At 41.4% G+C, this 22,489-nt stretch overlaps 1 protein-coding gene and 1 long non-coding RNA gene across 2 annotated transcripts in view; one reads left to right on the forward strand and one right to left on the reverse strand.

The window, feature by feature from the left end:
* The window catches only part of LOC126928789 (frizzled-2-like), a 126,441-nt gene extending 115,458 nt beyond the window's left edge, over nt 1–10,983 (reverse strand). Inside the window, exon 1 of the mRNA XM_050744561.1 lies at nt 10,721–10,983. The gene's annotated coding sequence lies outside the window, so the exon portion shown is untranslated. The remainder of the gene's footprint in view (nt 1–10,720) is intronic.
* Nucleotides 8,105–22,121, forward strand: LOC126928854 (uncharacterized). Its single transcript, XR_007716964.1, has 3 exons — nt 8,105–8,311; nt 8,376–8,562; nt 20,648–22,121. It is a non-coding gene; the product is annotated as an uncharacterized LOC126928854 (long non-coding RNA).
* Nucleotides 22,122–22,489: the final 368 nt, after the last annotated feature.

Genomic DNA, 22,489 nt, shown 5'->3' on the forward strand with positions numbered 1-22,489 from the left:
GAATACGGCAAACAATCGTTTGTAATTAGCATCCGGTAGTATTTGTTCACAAGTAATTACCATTCGTTTGCATGTGAAATGACGATTCAATAATTAATCCCTTTATAGCGTCATTTGACTATGAGATCTTTTCACATTAAACGAACCACAAAAGATACAAATAAAACGCAAGATTTACGACACGATCATAAAATAGATAAGAAAGCTTTACTTTCACGTATGGACAATATCGTAATTTAATAAATTAAAAATAGCCAATAGCGGCTCTTTCTATTTTTACGTTAACATACTCCTTTTTGTTGTAAAGTGATATTAAAATAAAAAATCAATAAAAGAGTACCCATGTCTTTTCCTGTAATTTTCATTTATAGTAATTTGAAAAGGATAACAAAAGTCAACAAACGCTAGGCATCTTCAACATACCGCACATACCAACTATCTGCCGAACTTTGCTAAATGATTTTCCATTCGCTTCTAAACACCTAACGCGAAAGGTGAGTGATAAAAGGTACCGAAAAAAAGTCTCGTTAACGTCCTGCTGAAAATCCATTCAAACGACTATTTTTCCAGAAACGTTGGCCATAGCATACAACGAGTAACTACACAATAACTGGTCGATAATCACATAAGAACTCGGCAGAACGAAAAGATTAATAACTCTCGACGTTCGTTTTGGTCGACGGCGAAAATCCGATTTTACAGGATTTCAATTTGCAGAGGTCATTATAAGAAATTGCTGGACGTTCTAGTGGCGGCGAAAAGGGGTCGGAGTTTCAGTAACCATTAGGAGGCACAACGTGTTTTTAACGGTAGTGTCGCCTTTTGTCGTCACGGTAAACATCGACGCGTTTGCTCTCCCACGTCCCGTTAGAATATTATAAAATTACCTCTTGACACGCTGTTTTACGACTGCCATGGTGATTGCGTCTTAATTCACATATTATATCGTCCTAGCCACCGATTATCCACGGAGAATTCGTGAAAACGCACCATATCCATCGCGTTCTCTATTACTGATTGCAATTTGTTAGATTTTTAATTATTTGTATATTAAACAATCCAGTGTCAGAGTTGCGATTAAGGAACGTTCCATTATCGTTAATTCTTTATCCCTTAATTACTCCGATCGAGATCAAATGCAGCGCTAGATTTAAACTGATGCGAGAAATATACCTGCGTCACTCAAGTTCCACGTTTATCTCTGTTAAATAGCTGACAGTTCGTAAAATCTGTAGAAATTTGTGGAGCGTCATTAAGAACAGATATTTTAATCCTTTTAACATTTCAGCGTTGAACAGACACACTTAAATTCACGTTTTTTTATTTGTACCAATTAATTTAATTATGGACTTAATATATTGGATAAATATCTACGCATCTCAATTTTTACTGTATTTATCTCGGTGTATCTCAACAAAATTTATCCTAAGGCACGGATCTACCGATAATTCGTTATTCGTCAACATAGTCGGATTTTCGTGTACCATGCGATGCGCATTACACAGACGCACTCGACTCAACCAAATGGAATTTCAAATTCTCTCCGATCCATTTCGCCAGCCTCCGACCGACGTACACGTGATGGATTTTGTCGTGTTCTGCTTGATTTCTGACTACGAGCAACGGAGAATGAAGTTCTTGTAGCGACGTCGAAGGAAGTACAGATGTGGAGATAATTTAAAACGCGGATACCAGAGGTTGAAGGAATCCTGGAATTTTAATAAACCACGTTTCTTAATGGATGATTCGAAAAATAAGCGAGGTTTAAGTAGTTAAGTGTCGTATATTTTAATGGATCGAATAGACAGGAATTTTCTATCAGTAAATGTAATCTAAGATATTTTTCATATGTTGTAGTCGGAAGATCGTGAGAAACTAATCTTCCTACTTGATCAAAATCAAGGATACGATGAACGGATAATATCACGAGACAAATATTATTTAAACTGGTGAATTAGTTATTTGATTTGAAATTTATATTTGTACAAGTGAAGTTATTTAACTTGAGACTATTTGAATTCGAATAACGGATACGTGGAATAATGTCGAGATGACGCTTGTTAAAATGTCCGTAATGAAGAAAGAAGTTTTTTGGAGAAATTAAACTGTTTAAAAAAGATAAAACGATATAAGAAAGGAATAGACAATTTTGAAAAGAAGAAGCGAAACACAAGAAACAGTAGCCTTTAAATTCGAGTACCTGACTCGAAGCAGAGTAGTGTGCCAATGAAGACTTAAAAAATTGAAATATCGTTTCGAGTCGACTAAATAATAAGTTCTTGTGGTAAAACATTTGCAAATTCCTCGAACCAACCTTCGTCTCATCTAATCCAAACGACGCTGTAAAATGAAACGTGATGAAACTCTATCGATTTCTTTGTCTCTCTCTGATATTTTTACAGAGCTCTATCGTAGAAGATGACTAAGATCGATAGGAATCCCAGGGAACGTATGAGGCGGATGTTGACCTCCCTTCTGCGAGACTCGCACGAGACGCCAATAAGAAAATATCCTTGTCGCCTGCGGAGACTGTGCACTGTGCACTGTGCACCTTCGGGGAAACAAGCAGACGCGTGACGAATGAATAACGGGCTCCGGTGTCCACTTTAAAATCGGAAGCGATAAATCGTCCCGTGGATCGAACGTTTCTAGCTACCGTCTGTGTCACGTGGCTCGTCCTGTTCGAAGGAAAAGCAAACGGACGAGAACGCCATGCGACAGACAATAGACAGTTCCGTGTCTAGGTCCTGTCTCTCTTTTCGTTTCAACGACCGATAAATCGGCCGTTAAACGCTCGTAAAACTCACACCCGCAGCCACTTGTCGCGTCGGTTCCGGGGTTGTTGCGGACGATTACAGCACATCTTTGAGATTCCTCGTAGCCCTGGTTAGAATATACCGAATTAACCACACCACCCGTGGCGCGTTTGAGGGTAGCTTGCAAGCTTGTCGCATTTTCAGGTAGGGGTGAGCCGGAGAAGCAGCGACAAAAGAAGGCACACAGCTTTCTTTCGTTTACGAACCGTGTCGTGTCATGGTCAAACTACCCCTCGAATCGTGTTTACGATAATAGATAAATAATGTGGTAAGCTGGGCTCGTTTGAGTCACCTAAACATCGATTAATATCCAATTTTGAACTTTGCACAGATGATCAAACCTGTATGCCGCGAAACATTAATATAGTAACGAAAGAACCACATAATGTCTACTTTTTGGCAGGAAGTTAAGATCGAATGTCTTTATAAGATTTGAGAAAACCGATAAAAACGGGAGGAAATAAAAACGAAGAGAAGAAGATACGATCGAGCAAGGATCTCCACGACTTCTCGTCACGTTGCAAATGTTGCGAGGCTAAAACCAAGAAAAGCTGCTGACAATGATGACGATGAATGGCTTGCCGTGACTCGATTTTTGATTCTTCGTGGTGTACAACTGGCTACTGTTGCTCGCTCTTTGGTGCCAAGGATATGATATATTCTCTGTACGACACTATCGCGACTAAATTTATCGTCTATTGAAAGTAATTTAACAATAGTTAATTCTATTTATTTACGTGGCAAAATAATAATTGTTCATATTCTGGTAAAATCATAGAAACTCATAATATTTGTATTATGTGGTATATGATGTATTATATACGATTATAAAGTAAATAACTTAATTAAGAATGTCTTGATCGTCCAAGTAATCTTTCCGTGTGGTTGTCACGTTCGAAAGACGTCTGCTGAACGCGTCATCGGCAATCGCCATATCTTTATAAACCGCAGTTTCCTTCTGATGAAAAGTATTCTCGTTATGAACAGATATTCTACCTAACGGGTGCTTTCATACACGTTATAAATCGATAAGATGCGATACAAGCGCACCACACGAAATACAAGCGTTGTTTGCTTGGTTGGAATTTTGCTGGATCGCTTGAAGTTGAACGCGATGAATCTCGATAGACACGTTGTTGGCGAATGTGCCATCGATACGTTTGAACAGAGCAAGCGAGGACTGAAGCTACAGACCTCTTTACACATCCAGGCCGAGGACTTGGTAACGACAGCCGGCGAGCACACGCTCTATGGATCCTTGAACGGGTGAGACTGAACAGCCGGTGAATCGGTGCTGCAAGACACTCTAGACTCTAGACACCTAAAGCACTCTACACGCCGCCTACGAACGCAACCAAATGACGTTTCGCTGCGATACGCTGACGAAGCGTCGGTATTCCTTCTCTTCTCCTCGACAAATTGATGGTTCGATCCATTATACGTATAGTTTCGGTGTATAATACCACGAACTGTTAGCGATCGTAATGTCGTAACAGAGTAACGAAATTGTAAAGTCTGTCGGTAATCGGAGTATTTGTGTTTCAGTTGCTGGAACAAAGGAATTGAAGAAAGAAAAACAATAAAAACGCACGAGGACGTAAAATCGAAACTTTATGAAAGAAATGTTTAATACAGATTGTCAATGTAATAATTATAGGTGTAATTTATATAGGCATATGTGATAGAGAAAATGATTCTAGATTTTGAACAAAATCCTAAGTGTCTATCGCTTGATTAATTAGTTTGAGATGCGCGTACCACGTACAAATTGAACAAATTTAAAAATCTTTGCTCGCTCCTCTATGATTTATATCGAATTGTCAAATATTCGAAAATATTTGTATTTTTAGAGGGAAGAATGCCTGGATAAGGGAGAAATAATTTGACATCTCTGCAAACATACTTAGCAAAGCAAACTCTGAGGGAGCTTAAACGAATCCCTAACTTGAATCTAGCATACGTGACACTGCCCTAACGATCACGACTACATCGATCTTATTCCCGAATATATCTGGCTTTGCATACGATTACTCTTGCAAGCATTCTTCATATACTCGGGAAATCGTCTCGTTTCTGCAACTAACGTCGCTTCGTAGTTTGATGCGAGTGCATCGAAGTTGGGTGCGATATTGCAGGCGTTACAGAGATTGCTTTCCTTTTGCATTGCGCACTTCTGCATTTCTGTGTGCACTCTAGCAGTTCTGCTACATTAAAAGATCAGAACGTTGCCACGCCTGCACGAAATTCTGATCCATTCTTCGAACAACCGACTCAAATATCAAGTACATTCCTCTTCGAATATCAGTGACTCCATTTATCTCCTCCTAGGATCGTACAATTTTTCAAACGATAAAGAAACTAGGGAATTTCGTTCATTCGCTTGCTTGATTCGTGGAAGTTGAATTGCATCTATATTTGAATTATTCTAACTTCGCGAAGAAAAATAGCCTGGGGTTATTTTGCAAGAAGGTTCCATTCTCGCCCTACTAAGTTGATTTTTCTCGACGATGCTTTTATAAGAAAAAGCAAGATAAGAAAGTGAAAATATATTCTCTTTTAAAAATGTTATAAAGTCAGAAACGTGTTCCGTATATTTCATACGTTTATATGTTCTTTGAATTTGATGCAGATAATTAAACCATCGACCAAAGGCAAAATGTGCAACGTCCTATCGCAAAAATAAAAATCTGTAGAAAGTCGTAAGTTAATGGATACGTAGAAATAATATTACGAATTATTCCATTGAATATAATTCGAGGGTGTAATTCCTTTATCGAGGATAGATATCCAAAAATGAGAGAATCCCTTAATCTCTTAATTCTATGCCGCGGCAAATATTCTTCAACCAGTTTGATAAGACGACGAACACAAAGCGGTTGGACCCTTGAATTACGACCGAATCAATGGAACAGCCGCAAGGGAAGCGGAGTGTGAACAGCGGCAATGTTCCATCGTACGTATCCAAATATTGGCCCATTACATGATCATAATGCTTCCTCACCTCGTGTATTAAACTCTCGTTCCGGGCTCCGTACAGTTTGCCCAGGGATGAATAAGGTAGACCTGTGTGTACATGCCGCTCGTTCTGATCTAGGCCACGTTTCCTTTTGTGTCCTGTTATCGGCTCTTGCACCTCGCACAATGCTCTCCCGCGAACATATTGTGCATGCAGTTCAACTTCTCTTGGACGGAGCCCTCTGTTACTCGTTTTCTTGTAACAAAACGACCACTAACTCCCCGAGAGAGAGAGAGAGAGAAAATCGCTGTTTCTCTAGTGAAAATCACACAAGTTCCTGATACCAGCGTTTCGCGACAAACGCGAGTTCTCTTCCTCCATTTACAATAATACGCAGCTAGATATCCGGTCCCTTTCAAGGTATCGCTTCCTTTTCTTATTCTCACCCTTCTTTACTGTTGGCAATATTCGTATTTTTCAAATACTCGTTTCTTTCTTCGCAACATATTATATACGTATACTATACCAGAGGAATATTTTTCTTACATTGTGCAGGAGAAAAGTTGGAAATCTCCTTAATAATTCTTCGTATCTTTGTCAAAACTGCTCCAAATTTTCTTTCGTCGCGTTCATTTTATATATTTTTACAACGCGTATCGTATTTAAGTTTGTATCCTGCGCATGTTTGGAGCTTCAACGTTATAATCGTACAATACATACATCGTATATTGGAGCGTTGACAATATTGAAGATTATCGATCCGCGATGGTTAATTTCTTAGTACGATGACTAACCATTGGTACATGGAACTAGGAATTTCAAGATCACGAGCAAAGAAATTTCGCTGTGTTTCAATTTTTACGAATATCGTTCGAAGAGTGGCAAAAGTTCGAGGTTTCAAGAAAATACATTTGCAACGTTGAAGCATCGAAATCGAAGCGATCAACGATGAATCAGTAGCACGAACTAGAATTGCCTCGGAGGACAAATAAAGCGACACGTAGTCCGGCTTGTATTCCAATTTAGGACGTATTTCCTCCCGCGTCGTATTATTGATTTCCGCCCTTTGTGTCGCGTGATCAAGAAAATTGCCGTCGCGCTACCGAGGAAGCACATCAATGCCGGGAAACGAGCTCGACGAAGGAGGGGATGGTGGAGCATCTACCCCGGAACGGGTAATGCACCATCCGTCGCCGATAGAGCAACTGCACGCCAGGTCTCGAGCAAACGAATTCGCCTCCGGTTGTTCGTTTTCATTACCTAATGATCGGTACGGTTCAAGTCCGTCGAATTTTCTCTTTTCGAGATCGTTGGGAATTGAATAGACTGCTATGGCCGCAACCGGTCGAGTGTAACTAACAGGTTTTGGGTGGAAAGGTGTGGAAGAACAATTTTCGCTGAACGAATTTCATTGAAAGTATCTTCTGCGCATAGTCGATACGTTGATCGGAAACAGTAGCTTTGTGGAAGTTAGAGAGCAACGCGGTTTGGTAAGAAAGAGACAGTACGAAGTAACGAACACACAGCGGTGGGTAGAATTTTCGAGTAAGGGGATGAATAGGGGTGCCTTGACCACGATATAATGTATCAAAGGGAGATATGATATAGCAGCATGATGGTGCAAAATATTTGTTGGGATCCCTGATATCGAACAAAGGCGAGTCTCTCTCGATTCGAATACAGTTTTGCACCTGGATGACTCGATTCATAGTCGAGGGTCTGTCAAACGTAATTCGAATTCGAGTGCCGTATCAACTTCTATTAACATCGTTACTCCGCTTTTCTCGATTCTTCTACATAAAACGCGCTTCTAAATCATATAATCGTAATACTCGTTTAAATACACACTCGACGATCTCCCTCCCGTGGTTGGTTTCTGGTTGGAACAAGTGGAAAGGCCACTTTAAACGAGGCGATCATGCAATTAAGCGTTTCGATTTTCGCGAGAGGCAAACGTCAGCAGCGTCGTACGGTGGAAGCGGCAACGAGAATAAACCGAGACGGGAGAACGGCGAGGGTTGGATGAGAAAGAAAAAGAGAAAACACAGAGAGAGAATACACCGTCCCGTGGGATCTGTTGGGCATTGTTGAGGGGGTTGTTTGGTTCGTCGCCCGTCGTTCGAGGGCGCCACCGTTTTCCCTCTCTGGCACACCTCCCCTTTCCGTTCTCGCCCCCTTCTCCACCGCCACCTCTGTCCATTCCTCTTGTCAGAAAGGAAGAGGGGCACCTTTCCATGGTGGTGGGAGGGCGGGGGGGAGAGGTTTAGCTCGGGACTGTCACTCAGTGATGGATGATTCTACCCCAACGCGATCAATTCGCCTACCACGCGCGTGTACATGCCTCGGGGGTGAAACTCACCCTTCGTGTTCTTTCCCTTCGCCCTGTCGCGAATCGCGCCGCTTCCGACCGATCTAGCGGAAAGACGAATTTCTTCGTTGGTTACGTGCCATCGCTGGAGGAATGTCTTTGAAAACCACTCCCTGCGAAAAGAGGAAGAAAACTGGGAGGAAGAAGCTCGAAGGATACTAAAGGCGAGAGGTAAATGTCCCTTTAACAATCTTTTTATTGAAATTTTCCTGAGACATTAATGGAATATTCATAGCACGGTAGACGCGGAGAACTACAAGGCACACACTGTACAGGGGAGATAGGATACACGGTTTGCGGGCGTATCGACTCGGCCAGCCTGGAACCAGCCAGGAATCAGCCAGGAACCAGCCAGAAACCAGGGATATTCGATGGCTTAGCGTTGACACGATAACACCGGTGTTGCGAAGCCAACGTCAATGGTGAAAATGCTAATGATAACGATTCATCTTTTCAGCCGGCGAGGTTCCTCGTACGCGCGTGCCTTCCACCGCACCGCGAGGCGCAATCTAATTTGCATAGTAAATTTTAATCAATCTAACCGCGAAGCCGTGGTATACGCACCTACTTACACAGAGATATCGTGTGCACGTGTGAGCAGGTTGCGCGTGCATTCCCTGTGCGTAGTAGAAGCACGACGGCCAGGTAGGTGCACACGATCCGGCGTGGTTGGGAGCTTGTGCCTCGCGTTCACCCCGTAATTACTTTCCTCTGCCGGTGCACGTCAATTCAAATTGCTTTCGAATTACCTAACGCTACGCGGTGGGACAGAGCCGAAGCGATAGGCGTAGACAGAGAGTGCAAAAGGAGGAAAAAGGAGAAAAACGCGCGAGCACAAGCGAACACACGCGTAGAGCAATAGAGAGGGGGTGAGGAGCTGACGTAAAAAAAAGGAAGAAAAACGAGAGAGAGTATAGGACACGAGAAGGGGTGGAAGCGAGAAAAAGTAGACAGAGGGGAAAACGGCCTAGCTCTCTCTTTTTCTGTATCCACGACGATGTGTGCTCCTCGTAACAAACTCGAGAATTACTCGGCCTCGGTTCCGCTCCTGGTTACATAGCCACAGGCGTTTAGTTCATCGCTGTGCTGGCTGCTGTAGCTCGACCTGCCTAAAGAACTGAAACGACGGTTCTTTGGATTATCGTTGCGCGACAAAAGATAACGGCGCTTATCGCGTCGGAACGTTGGGGGAGAGAAAAATTCTCTCTGAAAACGCGCACACAGCCGCGTATTGTCGACTCGCGCCTCTACGTCGAGTGGCTAACCGGATTTCTTCTAGGCAAACGGTTTCCACGCGACGACAACTCGCATTGTGCCTCTTCCTCTTCTTTCTGTTTTCTTTACTCCGCGATTTTCACGGCGCTCGAGAGTTATCTGCCACACAATGCCGATACTTATCGACGCGCCAACTCCACTTCCTTCGGTAATTTCGACTTACGGATGCTTATGGAATCGTAGGTATTTGTGCAAATTCGTATTTTCACGAATGTATTAATGGAAAAGTTGGAAGTTAAGTAGAGTTAACTTAAGTTAAGTAATCTGTTTCACCTACTGAATTATAGTATTACATTGTAACTGAATTATATTAGAACGCGTACGTCGAATATCACGTATTTTTCTGCATTTTTCTGCTATTCAGTGACTACCGTTTCCTGTCGAAGAATCCATTTCATAGTTTCAATGTCAATTTTCCGAACGAAGAACGTATCACGATAAGACGTCAGGTTTAGAAGCAGAAGACCAACCGAGTATATCAACGTACAGTCAGAGAACGTTCAATAAATGATCGCATCGAATCGATGTTCGTTGAACGGAAGAAAGAAGAAAAATCAATCGGCTGTGTAAAATTGGTCGATGCGTTCCGCGTATACATTCGGGAACAAGATTTATTTTAAAACACTGGGCTGCCCCTAACGATCCGATAATGTTAGGATGAATTTTCATACACGGTGAATGGTATATCCGATGATACGTAAGCCCTTTAACATTTTCTCATTTTGCTTTCCACGATTATAAATCACGGACAAGGATCGGTGGTCATTCCCCTCTGGAGTGTCTGCGGAATATCCAAGTATCAAAGCGTTGAGGGAGCTATTACGTTTGCGTGATATCGCTCGGGTATCCCTGATCGATTGTCCATTTACACGAAGTTACGGTCACCGAACAATGCCGGTAAAATTCCACGAAACACGAAGAGAGCGACTTCTAGTCTGCGGACGCGACCGCGTTAATTAACCGTCGCTTAATCCTCGTCGTAGCTCGTTGCCTCTCGATCGTCGTAACCGGCGATTTACTCTGCCAACGTTGCGATCTTAATGACGATTTCGCAAGATAGAATCCCGAGAGAACGAAACGCATTGAATTTTAATCGAGACCGTCGCGTCGGCTCGCAAACGGTCCGTCGCGACACGGAGACGCTTAATAACGGGCAATCGAAAGTCGCGCACATTTTCCACAAGATCGAACGTTTAAACATCAAGAAGAAAGAAACGCTATCAGCTAATCCTTATATTATGAAAATAATCGATGGCAAAGTTCAAAGTTCGTAAAAAGAAAATAAAGAGAAGGTTCGTTACTCACCGTAGAAAAAAAGGAACGCACTCGGTCACGAAGTCTGGAAAGACGAAAGAGCGTAGGAAGACTTTTTCACCAATTCGTCGGATATCACCAGTTCGACAACGTTTTCACCGATCACGGAGGCGCGCGTGAAAAACGGGCAAAAGTTGGTATTCACGGAGGTGGAGGAACACTCAAGACGAGGAAACCGGCACTTTCGGTGGTGTTCGTTGTGTGTACGTATACATATACGTGTAGGTTAACCTTGAAAAGGCAACCCGGTTGCGACGATACGCGAGGCTGTTTTGGGTGGCGTGCTGGTGCAGCGGGAGCGCGACTCCGGCTACGCCTCCTCGTGACTGCCACGCGAACCAGAGAAATCGATAGAATGACCCCGGCACATGCGTGCATCGTGTCCCCGCGTCTCGCGGAGTCCGCGTACCAGACCGGTAGGAGGAAGCGGAGGAAACGGAAAGGAGAGGACGAAGGAGTAGACATAGGAAGACGAAGACCGGCAGGAAGATGAAGAAGAAGGGTACTAGACGTCTCTCCCCCAAAGTAATGGGAATTTCTTTTCCATTTGCTTTTTCTTTCTCCCCTCTATCCTTCTTCCTCTTCTTTTTTTTCAAGCTTACCTCTGTGTTTCCATCCCCTATTTCTCTCCCTAACTGGAACCCTATCCCCTGGCTCTTTAGCCGCTCTCGGAACGCCCTTGCGACTTGTCTCTTCTTCCGGCCGCGTGTACCGCCTAACAAAGGCTAAGAAGGTCTAGGAGAAGCCGAGTTTATCTTACCGATGAAAATGGCTGCGGTTGCTACCTAATCGTCAAAGTGGTCCGAATCGACGAACTCTCGCTTATCAACGTTACATCAAATAGACAGAAAAATCAACAAGACAGTTTCTCTTTGAAATCTCTAGTGTCCCTCGACGTCTCTGGCTCGCGTTACCTTCTCTTAATTAAGCTAGCCGTTTTACCGCGATTCGCGTAAAAACGCCGCTATTTTTTCTCGCCTCTGTAATTTGGTGGGTGGAACATCTAACGAGGTCGTATTTTGTCCGCTATTCGGTCGTGCTACGCCTTGTTTTCGTCGTCGAGGGGAAAAGGGCGCGAAAACGAAGGAGCGAGAGCAAATCTAGCAGAAACTCCACGAGGAAGTGTTCGTTTGCACACTTTAGAAGAGAGTTTACCTTTCGACGCCGCGAGTTTCGACCGTAGCTGGCGATGATCAAAGCGGTATTATAATTTCGAAACTTACTCCTGGTTAATTAAGCACGACGAATTCTGTGAGAAGAAGAGGAGTCGAGGGTTGGTGACTAACCTCCACCCCCCCCCTCCATTTCCAACGGGCAAAGTTTAAACGTAAGACAAACACGAACGAACGTGGCTGGATAAGGTCCAAGAAATTTATCGTTTGGAAAGGCTAACTGGCGACCGCGCGCACGGCAGCTTGTAAATTCCAACCCCCGATAAATTCAGGCGTACACAACGGTAAATTTTCATAAGGAAGAAAAGCTAGCTCTCACAGTGCTTCCTTTCGCCGTATCGGTCATATACGCGACAATTTATTACCGATCGGGGCTGAAATCTTGTTTTTCAGTTGCACCGGATGAATCGGGGGTAGGCAAACGTTTTAGCAAGCGGTGATCGGTGTGCTTGCTCTTGGATGAAAATCGAAACGGGTTTTCAAGCGCGTGATATCCGGAAAAAACAAGAGTTTGACGCAGCTTTTGTACATTTTGCGATGTTATGAGCCGAGTTCGACAATATTACCGCCGGAGGTAAATTGGAAATCGATCGAGGTTATTTGCGAAGAAAAATTAAATTACGATCGTAACTATTTCGTAATACGGTGATATTTCGATTAAGCGGCTTCGTTGCGAGCAAAGTAGCTGGAATGAATCGGGAGTTAGCGAATAATTGTGCCTTAGGCTAAATCGGTAAATGTTAATTGAAATAATATATAATTCATTGATATCTGGTATTCGCTCTACATTTTTCAAGCTTGTTACACAAATAAAACAAACGAGGAATGATTTATATACACCGAAACGATATTATATTCCTGACAATAACAGTTCAGAATACTTTAGAATTATGTGGAAAATGAATTGTATCGCGTATAAATTCTACGCCGACGACAACTGACAATGAAACTCAGATGAACCAAAACTTCGGTTAATCCATCAAGTACCAAAGTTGCATTAATTTCTTTTTATAGTTATTTCATATTATTGAATTCAACTGAATTCACATCGTCATTGTAACAGAAAGGAATTCTAAGAATTTCGTTGCTATTTCTTCTTCCTTCTAGATTTCGCCATTTCATGATGTTATTTTATAAAGTTTGGCAAAATTAAAGTGTTTTACAAGAATATGATATTTAAGCCACGAAAATCTCTCTTATTTAATAATATTCTTGTATAAGTTACATAATATTTTTAACCAATCATTTGGATTTATCGTTAATTCCACTTTAATAACCGATCACTGTGAATAGTTGGACACCGGTTAATTAAACCTCCGCTATATGCGTACGTTACAACGAAATTGTGAGTCCTAGCTATTTAAAGCATTTCTATTCAAGACTTTGTTGCGTTCGTAGCTCGAAGTTGATCACGAGCACGAGCAGCAAAGTAAAAAAATACAAGTAGATCCGTACGCTGCGGAAAAGTTTTGCGAGGGTGGGCAGAGCGGGGTGACTGCGAAATGTGCAGAAAGGCAGGATGTACGACATCGGAAGACGCGGCGTCAAAGAGGAAAGGACTAAAGGAGAAAGAGCAGGACGCTGTTGGATCTGAGCCAGGCTGCATTTTCGAATAGATAGGGACGTTGCAAGTCCTTGCCAGAAAAGAGATTTTGCATGGTGGCTTTAAGCGGTGCAAGCGTAATGGCGCGGAATCGGGTACGCTGGTAAAAATTCTCGATGGGAACGCTCGCATAACGTTTCATGCGCGATGCTCGTTTTTCCTTGCGAGAAGAACGAGACTGGACCGAGTTACATCGTTGAAACCCGCCTCCTTTTCTGCTGTTACTTTCGAACGCGAGATCTTTCGCGAATAAATACGACAGTGGTTGTAAGATCGAAGATTTCTTCTTGATTGCAGCACCGCGAAGTACGGGAAATAAACGATTCCGAGTACCACTTGCAGCTGCAGTTTCTATCGTGTCGCGTTCGAGTAGTACAAAGTGAAACGGAGATTGTACTTTTAATAATCTTAGAAATTTGGTGTTTACCGATTTTCTTGCGTAAGCTGGTATAAAGATGTATTATACGAATAAGTCGAGCAAGACCTATGTTTGCCACGACTGTCTTTCTGAATAATCCACTAATAAAAATATCTAAAGATAACGAGTCATTGATAAAGTCAAACAATTTTTACGTTTTCATCGACTCTTACAGCGCTTTATCCCACCCAGATAACGTTTCCATATTAATTTCCCACTACGAATATGGAAAATCCGGTTAATAAAACGACGATTACGCCTTTTATCGAATGACTATGATTATTCCGTGCAATCTACCATTGCACCCACTTTGAAAACGTATCTAAAGGCTCTAAAATAACCGGGTAGATATCGCGATACGTCCGACCCTATCGTCATCCCCTGTACACGATGACGAAACGAACTTGCCGGAGTAGAAAAATCCTGGGTGAACGGGCATGAATCGAAACCGAGAGAATGGACGTGAGAACGCGTGCCGGCCTAATAAATAGGGAGCTCGAGTAGCGCGGCCTCGCGAATGGAAGCGGTTCGTCTGTTTTACGAGTGATTCCAGCAAATTTGAAGCAAGAGATTGTAGTTGCCCACGGCTGTGTGTACACCGAGCAGCGAGCACCGAGCTGAGGGACGAGAGAGGTGAGAGAGAAGAGAGGAGAGAAAGATTTAGAAGCAGGGTGGAGGTTCCATGGTGTCATGGCAACACCCGCCGCGATAGAGAGCGCCTTTGGCCCCCTTTTGCACTGCCAACACACTGTCGTTCGAACGAGAACGTATCGCGGTGTTCGAGGAGCCTGTACGACGAGGTTAACGGCGGCTCCTTCAAAAGGAGAGAATCGGAGCGATCGATCTCTCATCCCCCTTTTCTGTCCTCGATACTCGTGCACGGTCATCTTATCGGCAGAACGGTAGCATCTGCCGGGCATATATTGGAAAAACGATAAGGAGTACAGAAAGAAATTATACCGGTCATAGAGCGCACGATTTCCTTTTAAAAGCCACCCTCCCGCGAACCGTATTTCTCTACCTTGATTCCTCGCCAATCTGATTCCTCCCTCAATGGGAATATTCTGTTAAGGAAGCTCTGTTTGCTTATCGAACGACTACGTTCCGTCGAAATATTTACGTCTTTGCTGGGGGATTTCAGACGGATATTGGTTCACGTTTGAGTTTCACGGATTGGAGATGTTCTGGCCATTTTTATTGGAGCGTGGTACATTGTTACGGTAGTTTGGACTTGTAGTTTCTTCTTTTTTTATACATGGCTAAGCTAGGTAGTTTTAGAAAGTGGATAGGTAAATAGAAAGTAAGAAAAAACAAACGTGAAACGTTCAACTGTACAGCATACACGTAAGTGGCAAACTGTAATAATAACCGTATCCTGAATTCCAGTAAAGATTACATTATTTCTTTCGGAGGCAATTTGAGAAGTCAATTCTAAGCGTCAAGTTACTAAAAGTAGTTTATCTAAAGTAGTATCTTCTAAGTTGCAAATAATCTAATTTTGCGCTAGGAATATCCACGTGTAGTAATCTATCTTACCTTGCATTACCTCGATGTCTCCATTAAATAATGGAGGTTAATAAAAATAGATGATGTCAGAAGACTGTTCAGCGTACAATGTACGTACGATATAACAAACCATAAAATAAGAAACTGTGATTATTAGTAAACTGTCCAATTTCAACCTAAAAATCATTACCGACTTGAAGAAACAAAACCTGTTCCACTCGTTGAATATCGTTCAACTTTATGCCTTCCATAGGGTGGAAATATTTTATTACAAAGTTTCAATTTGTTCATAGAAGGGTCGTGTTCACGGAGGCATTAACGAAGTATTCTTACGGAGATCGTAACCCAGATATTCGGACGGTATATTTCTTCGACCAGACTCGGATGAAATGTTACAACGCGGCTGGGAATTTGGGGTAGAACTTGGGAACCCGACTGTTTTCTCTAAAACTTTTAACGCCGCGGAGTAAACACGACCGCACACTAGTCGCGCTAACAAAGTCCCTCCGGTTTTATCACCGTGCGCGAAAATTCGCACACGTATATTCGTTGGTTGCTAACGTAAGCATTTTATAGGTGCCGGTATGTGTCATTCTCCACATAGTTTTCGTCGAGGGTGACACATTGTCCAATGGATGGACAATAGTCAATTGCAAGCAACGATTCCATATATTCTCCTAAATGTAGAGTATTTATTACGATATTTAGAGTGGATGAAACAAATTTCTGCTTTTCTCTAGTTACGCTCATAAAGGCATAAAAATGCATGAGAATCCGCACTTTGTTAATAAGGTGTAAGACAGAGCGTAATGCGAAAACACTGAACAGTGTGCAACAGTTATATGGAATGGAGCTCGTAACGATATCGAAAGAGGGGTATTTTTCGTCGAAGAATGAAGATCATCGACGAGAAGCCACCCTAGTGTCGAGGGGTGGTCAGGATGCGTGGAGGGTGTTTTGTCTTTCGCCAGCACTCGAGCGAATTTCGAAATTCGGGTATATGCAAGAGGCAAGCGTCGGGCCGCGGCTGAGGAAATCTGAATTGCAAATCTGGACGCAATTAAAAGTGTATCGTGCGAGAGTTGCAGGCCAGGCAGCCGGCGCGCGGACCGTCGGGGGTCGAATCCGCAATTAAGGCGAAACATTATATAACGATCGCAGTCGAGGGGTGGAGCACACGGCGCTTGGCTCGGCGACTCTTGTCCGCGGAAATTAGCGACCGCTTAAAAATCGCGACACAGCCAATTAATCACAGGGCGGTGTCGCGAGATGCGCGCGAAAACCGGACCCGTGTCGCTGCTGTTTCGCTAATAGGAAATTTCGTAACGCTCGTTTGGCCGCTCTCGATCGCTGTTTACTTTAATCCATTATTTTGTCGCAGTGTTCGATACAGCTTTATTTCGTTGGTAACTTTCGAGGACCCAGTTATAATCCCGAAAAGGGGGATTGTTCGTTGAATAACCTATCGAAAGCTACAATTTGTGACATGAATTGTTAAATGGGAAAGATTCGCTTATCGGTAGGATGATATTTATTTCGTAAGATTTTAGTTATGATTCCGGATAAGGTTTAGGAATAAGTAGATTGGACATGTTTATGCATTTATGGAGATATTTCAACGTGCAAAAATATACAGAATATACACATACATGTACGGTAAAAGTATTCAGTGCATAAAAAAGATTTCTCCTTCAGTTCCATTTCTTCGATTATATTCATAAAGATATAAATTTACATAAATTTGTGACTTATTTATAACATTCTATAGGGAATATTTGCAGTTGATATTTTCTGCGTATATCTTACTCTTCTTTTCTAAACAAGTTGTAATCTCTAAAAGATAATTGTTTGTTAAACGATCAAATGGAATTGTTCATTCGGAAGGACTTATAGAGATGGTTAAGATGTTAAGGAAATTCTGAGAAAATATTTCGTGACGTTTAATAACGCGATCCCCTAGTAGAATATGTAATTCCACGATTCTCTATTTTACATATCAGATACAACTGACTGTGGAGATTCTATCCCTGTAATAAATATACACGATGAAATTTTCCTCGTTATAGACATTCTCATCATCATCGATATGAAAGTTACACGCCATAAATTAAATATTCATATACTGAATGTGCAGATGTTTCTTCTTCGCATAAAAGACGCAAATATTAAAAATACACAACGCTATAAATACGTTAATTAAAATCATGCACGTGCACGAACCATGCATAAACAGCTATCGCTAAATAAAATCTCGCCGCTTCTATGCAGCAAGCCGGTAGTTTCTCTCAAAGACGCTAACTTTAAACCACAACTTTGCGATGCTAACTTTGGTTTTGCATCGTTCACCGCGTTTGCCGCATAGCTGCGCGATACAGACTTTCCCGGACGAGATTTAGGTTACTATAAATATGAAGCTTATGATGTGACTTAACCGAGCGACGAATTTCATTAGTCCGGAAAATTTTCGGTAAGAGCCTGACTACGTTAATCTACACTATACGTGTCAGGTTAGTTTTAACTAGATATTAAGGCGGCCAAATCGATAATCTAGCGATAAGACATTAAATATATCACGAACAAGTAATCTCACGTACCACGGCCAATTTTCCAATTTAATCGTGAAACATCGTCAAGACGATTGTCTCGAAGCGATCAAAAAGGAAGTCCCTGTTAAATAATGCAAATAAATCGGAAGTACGAGTCTCTAATCATTGACAGATGGAAGATTTCGTGGTGATTCTATCTGAAATAGCGTCACCGACCTCTACTCGAACCAATATGCGCTTTTACTGCAATTCACATTTTGTTCTCTGTAGAACAAAAAGGTTCCTCTCGATTAAATCGACATTCATAGGACGTTTCATTTACCATTCTCGAGCGACAACGTTTGTATAAATTGTACATTATTAAATTGTTTAAATCGCACGAATCGAAATCGCATATAAAGACTTTTTATTTCGTTTTTCGCGTTTGGGCATTTCTAGGTTAAAAGCTCGATAATTATCGGATTTTTACACTCAGTCAGGATGCTGTTCAAGTCGAGAAATCAATACATGCCGTGCAAGCTGCCGTGCATTCGATATATCGCGGATGATTTTTGAAAAAACGAGTACAGGAGGGATTGGTGGGAAAGAGACGAATAAATTTGACAAGAGGAAATGATCGCGATAGGAAAAATACATGGTCTTTTTCAGCTCGATGCATCATATACCAAGCACTATCGAATCGTGCGTCGTCGTTGAAAGAGCCGGCAAAAACATCGTGACTCGTATTTTTGGTCTGCCAGTTTTTCAGCGATGCGTAAATTTCAAATAAAATTGTGCCACCAATTGAATCCGCCAGAAGAATGCGCAATGAATTTCGTCAATTGCGATTTATCGTCGCGCGAGTTTTTAAACGTGTGACGAACGGGATGAATAAAAGAGAGGACCGTGAACGGTAGATAAATTTCCCTCTTTTGCCGCTATTTTTTCCCTCTTTTTTTTTCGAATTTTTGTCTGTGGAAAACAAAAACGTAACGCGCGACCAAAGTAACAATCGATTAGTAGAGTTTCCTGTGAACCGTGACAACTCTATGTAAATTATTGTCGGATTAAAATCTCGCGTTTTTAGCTTTAGATAGTTTCAGTTGTTACTCCTTTGTTTCTTTTGAAACGAATTACTGAATTTTCATTCTAACAAATGATGGAAGTAGCGAATGCTTTTAGAGAATGATTTAAACGAACGACGATGGAAGAGGTAAATTTTGGCAACGGTATGAAAGATTCGTAAATGTGGAGGAAACAAACAACATAATTTTATACTTTCTTTTCGACAGCATAATATTCATTTACAGACGAACGCGAATGAATTTTCCTTTTACTCTTGGCAATACGTCTGGGAAAATATCTTGCTCTTATTTCGATACTGAAAGGAGAAGCACCGAGTCTAGAATATTTCGAAGAATTTTCAGGAGATTGGTTTTCATCGATGAGTTCTACTAGTCTCTACCCAATGTTGTTGCAATCTCTTTTCTTTCATTCAGATTGTACGAATTCCGTGATATTATCGATTTACCAATATCTCGAATCTTCATTTTTAATCGTCCATCTTCATTAATCTTAGTCTTATCGTCATTTTTAATCAACATGGAAATTTTTCAATACCAACTTTTGTCCTTCTTTCGTTAATAACTTAAGTTGCAACGTTAATAATTGCTGCTGAAAAAAAGCAGCGCAAAAATGTACTACAAAAGGAATTCTAAAAACATAATCAAGAAAATGGGAGCAAAAGATAAGAAGAGAGTATGGAAAGAAATGTCAGCAGTAGACGTAAACAGCGCCGTAAAGGGGATAGAAGGAAACGGAGGAAAAGTTTCTACAAGCGAAAATACAAAAGACAGACTCCAAGATATCCTTGAATCTAACTAGCCCTAAAAAGTTCTAAAATATTCTAGGATTCGCAGAATTCTAGATTTTCGTAGAAAGCTGAGGAGAACTTCAAATCTTCTGCAGTTGCTAGTGTAAAAATGTGGCACGATATATAAGACTAGTAGTACAGGATTATTACAGGATGTGAATTGTTGCTGAAATTTCCGTCTTTTTTGCTTAAAACAAATTTTCTCCGTGTATTTGGTTATAATACCTTAATACCTTGATAAAACAATATATAAGTTACTCTCATGAAAGAAAGTGACTGGAATTTCATGAATATTCATGCACCTAGATTGTGCAATGTGTGACTGTTGCAACTAGAACATTGAAGATCTTTCAACATTATTTCAAGCAGCTTGTTACGAAAAAATTCCATAAGATATGCTATTCGATTATTTATCGAATTGCATATTGAAGAATCGTGTATTATTTTAAGAAAATTCTAAAGCGCTTTCGTCGAAAATCCAACGACGAAGATAGGAAAACATTCAGTACAGGTTGAATTAAAAAAAGATTTTCTATATAATCTATATAAAGAATCAAAGTAATCAGACGTTCTATATACTACAATCTAATATATACATTCCTGTTTTCCACGAAGTTAAAAAAATACCAAGATAATTAATGTATCGATCGATTCTACTGTGCTATTAAAAAATTATTAAAGCGATAAAACATTGTTCGCGTGCCTCCCTTTTACTTTCGTATGAGACACGTGTCACGCGTCATGTTTATGGCTCATTTCCGCAAAGTTAATGCGAGCGGAATAAAGAACATCTTATCGTATTCACGCGCTTATGATTGCAGGTGACGATTGCTGGACGATGTTGCTGACAGGTTTATAACGACACTGGAAAATAATCCGCGTTTTCCTGGATCGACTACTCCGAGCTGTTTATTATTCCAACCGACTCCCAGTGACAGACTTGTGAATAAAGGCGATCCCTGAAGACGTTTTTAGATTACAGATTACATCGAAAACGATTTGCACGTCGTTTGCAACTACAGCCAAACTGTTTGCCGAAAATTGGATTATCACTTAAATCGAGTTCAGCTAGCTTGAGCTCGATTGAAATATCAATAACGCGTCGGAAAAATAAATTGTTTATTATTTATCGATGTAAGCGTCCGGCTATTAAGAAATTTAATTATTTTACACAGATAACAAACCACGTGTTCCATTTTATATGAGTAGCGACGAAAGTCTGTGATTTTTAGACCACAGACAGACAGAATGCTTGAAAATTTATCAAGAGTGGCATTGGAAAAAACCGGCACCGATTAACGTGAAACCTTAGACGACAGACAGTAACCGAAAACCGTGAAACACATGTTCGATTCTCACAGCTCCATTTTTTCGAGGTTGATACCACTCGCTACCAAGTTGTATACGCAGTCTGGTTGGAGTACACACGATGGTTTCGAGTGTTCGTCTACAAACAAAATCCGGTATGACACGCCATAAGCTATTGATTTCAATGGGGGGTGGAGTTTCGAAGGGGGTGTACGTACAGTCGTGAATTAATGTTTGGTGTATCATCCGTGTATCTTATTGTAAAATAATCGGTGTGCCATACCGTGTTACATTTAAATAAAAAGGTGATACAGGTGCATTTTTGCAAAAACTACAAGATATTTATATAAGATGCTTGTTTTCGTATAAATTATTAATCTTCAGAACTACCCCGATGGCTCATATTTTCTCAAATCGAAGATTCGTCATTTGCATTATATTTTCAACGAAGATCACGTACGAACGATTGAAAATCAAATTGATCAAATATATTTTCTGACAACTTTATAACACAAATTTTTTTATACATTTAGTATTTAATATTTATTTTAGAAAGCAAATCAATAACTAAGAATAACAAAGTCGATTAATTCGACTTCTATGTATACATCATATGTGTTATATAAAACAATTTGGAATTTCATTGATAAAGAGAGTATTTAATCGGACGATAAATGATCGTGCAATTCGATCTTTTCGCTAATTAATTATTTTTATCTCGGCAAAAAATCAGCAATATATTGTACTCGTAATTGGCTAGGAGAGGAATCAGCGAGCTTGCTTGGACGATGGTGAATTAGAGACGAGTCGAGGACGTTATCGCGAGCGCGGCCAGATCGCTTTCCACATCGACGAGCTCTTATCGTTCTTTGCCGGCAGAAAGAAATTAGAATTCCTACTGGAAAATCAGGGAAGATTATCGTCGGGGGAGGGTGGGCCTCTGACTGGTGGAGGAAAGAACGAAAGAACGAAAGAACGAAAAAAAAAAAAAAAGGAAGAGGAAAATGTATGAATGAAGAGAGAGGGTGGTTTGGTGGTCCCGTTGGGGTGGGGGCGAGCAGAGAACCAGGGAAATAGGCACCAACTTTGTCGCGTCTTTTTGCAAGGCCAAAGGCACGTACGAGTCTGAATATATTAACGAAGCCGCGCGCTTTGACTCACACCGGCCGCGGCGCGTAATTTTTAATTACTAAAAAGAACCATGCCTCCACTGAACGGTCTTCTTCCGTCGGTAGCCGCATTCACGGATATCCCGTGCCCTCGTATATATCGCGTGCCGCGTGGTCTCGCCTCTGCATTTGTACGTGTACAAGCCGTACGCGACGCAAAGCGAATACGAGCGTGCACAGAAGCGA

Source organism: Bombus affinis, chromosome 2, assembly GCF_024516045.1.
Source record: "Bombus affinis isolate iyBomAffi1 chromosome 2, iyBomAffi1.2, whole genome shotgun sequence".
NCBI classification, from domain to species: Eukaryota; Metazoa; Arthropoda; class Insecta; order Hymenoptera; family Apidae; genus Bombus; species Bombus affinis.